The sequence below is a fragment of the Helianthus annuus genome, chromosome 12 (genome assembly GCF_002127325.2).
Source record: "Helianthus annuus cultivar XRQ/B chromosome 12, HanXRQr2.0-SUNRISE, whole genome shotgun sequence".
Classification (NCBI taxonomy): Eukaryota; Viridiplantae; Streptophyta; class Magnoliopsida; order Asterales; family Asteraceae; genus Helianthus; species Helianthus annuus.
This window is the reverse complement of record NC_035444.2, coordinates 70,459,084-70,463,532: the sequence shown is the minus strand read 5'-3', so window position 1 is coordinate 70,463,532 and position 4,449 is coordinate 70,459,084. Positions and strand designations below refer to the sequence as shown.

The following is a 4,449-nucleotide window of genomic DNA, read 5'->3' as shown; positions in this document are numbered from 1 at the left end:
TCGAGGTCCATGCTGATCTTTCGTGTGAGCTATGATCGATAGATGATCCTTCGGACCATCTATCAGATCCTTCGATCCAGACTTCATGGGCTGGGTATATATAGCCATGCAGTGTATGTATGTGGTGAAGTTCTGCCATTTGCACATCCGAGAGATAGAAAGATTTGAGAGCATTCTGTCCAGAACTCACACACACACTTTGAGAGTTTATAGAGCATTTCTGTAAACATTGAGCTTGTAACCGAACCCTCATTGCATTAATACAAGTTGTGTTAATCGGTGAACTTGTGTGTTTGTTTCTCTACTTGCTACTAACTCGGTTTGCTTGCTAGCTTGGATTCCACACTCGCTAGTAGGTTTGTATAACAAGGTTTAGGTTCGTAATCCTCCGCGAAAAGGGACCTACAGTCACTTTGTTTATTTTCGTGTGACGAAATATTATCAAATGTCATGGAAAAATGTGTGACTAAATGTTAAACTTACTATATATTAAAAACATGCCCCAAAAATATTTCCTTTTTAAAACTTCCCACCAAAATATTTATTCTATATATTTAAACTTTCCCTCAAAATATTTCTTCATAAAACTTCCTACCAAAATATTTCATCCTAAAACTTTCCACCAAAATATTTCATCCTAAAAGTTAAACTTACCTCCAAAATAACTTCCCTCCAAAATATTTCATTCTAAAACTTCCCACCAAAATATTTCATTCAAAACTTTCCTCTCAATTAATATTCTCATTTGAAAATATTAGTTAATATTATAAAACTAAAAAAACCTTACTACATATTTAAAATTTTATCCTATTATTAATGTTATATATCCTAACCATATGTGTTTTCTTCTAAATAATATGTAAGAGTATGCATATTAGTTACGTTTATATACGTTTTAATGTATGCAAAATTTCTACTAGTACCAAATTTCCCATACCAAATTATTTTCGGTATCCACTTTTTAGCGTTTTCGGTACGGTACCAATATTATACCGAGTTTAATTTTCAAATACTGGTAACATAGAGTATCGTACCAACAATTTTCGATACCGGTACCTGTACCCATATTTGACGAGTTTCAGTAGCGGTATTTTCGTACTGGTACCGAGCTCATCCTTAATCATATATGTATTAATAGACCATATCGGGCCTTAATGGACAATAGTTCAATCCTAAATGATCTCCTCTTGAAAGACCTAATCAAGAAATCTTTCTGGTATATTCTTTAGCCTCCCAAAATTACAACAAATCTTCAAAAGCCCTAAGTTGAGGATGTTAATTTTAATATATTAAATTGCTGAAAAAATAAAAAAATTCAGGTTGAACGGCTCGGGTTCGAGTCATCCTGCGAATATTCGAGTCAGGTTCGGGTTCATATGTATAAAACGATTTTCGGGTTCGGGTCGGGTTCGGGTTTGTCTACAATTTTGGGATTCGGGTCGGGTTCGGGTTTGTCTACAATTTTCGAATTCGGGTTGAGTTAAACCCACCAACCTGCGAACATGACCTGTTTAGCATCCCTTCTTACGACCATTATCTATACTACGGAGTACCTCTCACATAATATTTCCCTGATTGATTCTCTTTCTATGGGTGGATGGGGATTTTCATCCAAAAATTTCCCCCAAGCTTGATCCGGCTTCCAATTTCAACTCCCCCTGATTGATTTTTCTTTCTATGAATTTGTTTCATTTTCACCAAATATTTCCCTCCCAACGAATCCCGCTTTCGATTTCAATCCTAAATGATTTCCTCTTAAAAGCCCTAATCAGGAACTCTTTCAGGTATGTTCTTTGGCCTCCCAAAATCACAACAAATCTTCAAAAGCCCTAAAATTAGATCTCTTTAACAGAGCATATGATTCCGAACTGCTCTCCTACTCAAATCTATACTCGCTCAAGAACAACAGCCAGCCAAAAGTACTAGTAACTCTCTTGACTTGATCTATTCATGTTCACACGATTCTGATTTTGTTCTTACACATCTCTCCATAAATTTTAGGTTTTCGCATTAAATTTTGCTCTCCTTATTAATTTTCTTCTTAATTTTTGTTTGTATGTATAAACTTGAGGTGTTCATGATTGATTTTAGGCAGTGTTTTCAGCCAAAACCGGGACCTTGGCCAGTTTGGTTCTGGCTGTCGGAGCAGATAGATGAGAATCGGAGGTCGGACTGGAAACCGGTCGGTTGGACTGAAAAACCGGGAGGTTGGATTGGATTTTTAATCGGTCGGTCTCCCTACCTCGATTCCCTCACACGGTTCTAGCATCCTCTCAGGATTTGGTTATGGCGGAAGGTCATCGCTACACCCTTGTTGCTCAGTTAGGTGAGTTTGACTCTGACTAGTGTCTCTTGATATGATTCTTGTTGATTTTTTGATTTAATTTAAGTTTCGTGAGTTAGGGTTTATAGAACTGTAGGATCTTGTATGATCGTGTGTTTACGGTTATCTATGTGTATAGTGATGAGGTGATGAAGTATTGGATTCACTAATTTGTTTGGATTTATTTGCTGGTTATAGTTAGGTTATTCTTATTGTGTGGATGCATGAACTAGTTAAGAAATATGTGCTTATAATACTTACTTTTGATGTGTTTTTCGTTTAATCATTTGTAATGCTTATAATACTTACTTTTGATGTGTTTTTTGTTTAATCATAAGTAATTTAGGCTCGTAGGTTCGTGTGATTGTGTAGTATGTGGAATGATGCCTGAATCCCTAATACCCCAAGTTGCAACAGCTTCTTGACTAGTTGTTTGATGGCAGTATTTAGCCACTAACCTGTTAACCGTATGATCAGCCACCAATCCCTAGTTTAGCATATTCATATTGGTGTATATTATTGTTATTTGTTTGCCAACAAAATGGCCACTAACTGTCTGATTATATTCTAACCTGTTTATAATATGCCACAAATTAATCGTATTTTAATAATCCTGATGTTTGTTTCCTCATAGTTAGAGGTTTAAACGAGTTGATTCAAGCCGAGCCCAAGCTTATTTAGGCTCAAGCTCCGCTCACTATATAATTAAAAAGCTCGTTTAGACTCGCAGATTCTATATCTCGCTTAAGTGACTATTAATGATTTTTTTTTACAAAATACCATAGATCTAATATCTGTCTGATGTTAAAGAAATGGTCTTCTTTTTTTAGCTTTGTATGGGTGAAGTTACTAAGTTACATAAATTTCCAGCCAAAACCATGAGTAGAAATGGTCAGAAGAGGTGGCCATAGTTCAACATTTGATGGTAGACATGTTTAACGGAGCCTTTCTTGAGGAACAATAACTTGTATCTTTACCAGAATCATACCATTTGACAGACATCAACAAAGCTTGGAGGCTCTGATGTGGAGAGCTATCAAACAACTATCACTTGAAGATCAAGACGAGTAGAATATTCTCTTTATTATTAGGATGTTATATGTTGATGTTATATTATAACTATTATGATGTTATATGTTGATGGTCTATTTATAAAATTGGTTTTATAATCTTATTTGTGATATTAGGACCATTTTCTTGATGTTAAATTAGCTATAACTTTACATCATAAGGGTCCTATAAATTTGTTTTTAAGGACGCTTGTATGTGTATCAAAAGATTAAAAATAGGTAATAACATTGTAAAAGTGTCATAATATGTTCTTTTTAAGACGCTATTTAAGTTGTCTATAAACATATTATGCGACCATAAAGTTGGTTTCATAATCTTATTTGGTATATTAGAACCCTTTTCTTGGTACTAAATTAGCTATAATGTTACATCAAAGAGTCCTATCAATTAATTTCTAAGGACGCTTGTAAGTGTATCAAAAGATTAAAAGTATGTAAGCACATGTTAGAACATCGTAAAAGTGTCCTAATATGTTTTTATTAGGACGCTATTTTAGTTGTTCAAAGACATATTACGCGACCATAAAAATGGTTTCATAATCTTATTTGAGATGTTAGGACGCTTTTTTAGTTCCGGGACTTATTACGACCCCTTTACATGAAACACTTTTAGCGTTGGTCCTATTAAATGAAAGGTCCTATAAAATAGCATTTTAGGACACTTTTGCGCGTACTAAAAACCCAGTTTTCTTGTAGTGCTTCTTATCAGTTTGATGCATTTTCAACTTCTTCACAGGTGGTTCAAAGTCATCATCTGAGTCACTTCGCACCTCTACGTGAAGAATAATTTACAAAATACTAACAAACGCACGTTATACAAGTTATCAGACGCACGTTATAGATATAAGAGACGCATGTTGCAATATTATCATATACACGCACGTTGTAGAATAAAATATGCATGTTTTTGAACGAGACACACATGTCATTGAACCAAATACGCATGTTATAAAAACCCTAAAATACATTAAGTTTGTTCATACAAATACAGACGAACGTTATAGGAATACAGACACACGTTATCAAACCCCTAATTACGGAATACAAACGCACCTA

General features: G+C 34.7%; 1 long non-coding RNA gene across 2 annotated transcripts; it reads left to right on the top strand.

The window, feature by feature from the left end:
* The first annotated feature begins 1,549 nt into the window (after nucleotides 1-1,549).
* LOC110895279 lies at nucleotides 1,550-3,497 on the top strand. 2 transcript variants are annotated; one of them, XR_002567014.2, is made up of 3 exons: nucleotides 1,550-1,919; nucleotides 2,092-2,326; nucleotides 3,154-3,497. It is a non-coding gene; the product is annotated as an uncharacterized LOC110895279 (long non-coding RNA). The 2 variants fall into 2 exon arrangements; XR_002567015.2 differs by having other exon boundaries at nucleotides 1,551-1,919; nucleotides 3,194-3,497.
* Nucleotides 3,498-4,449: the final 952 nt, after the last annotated feature.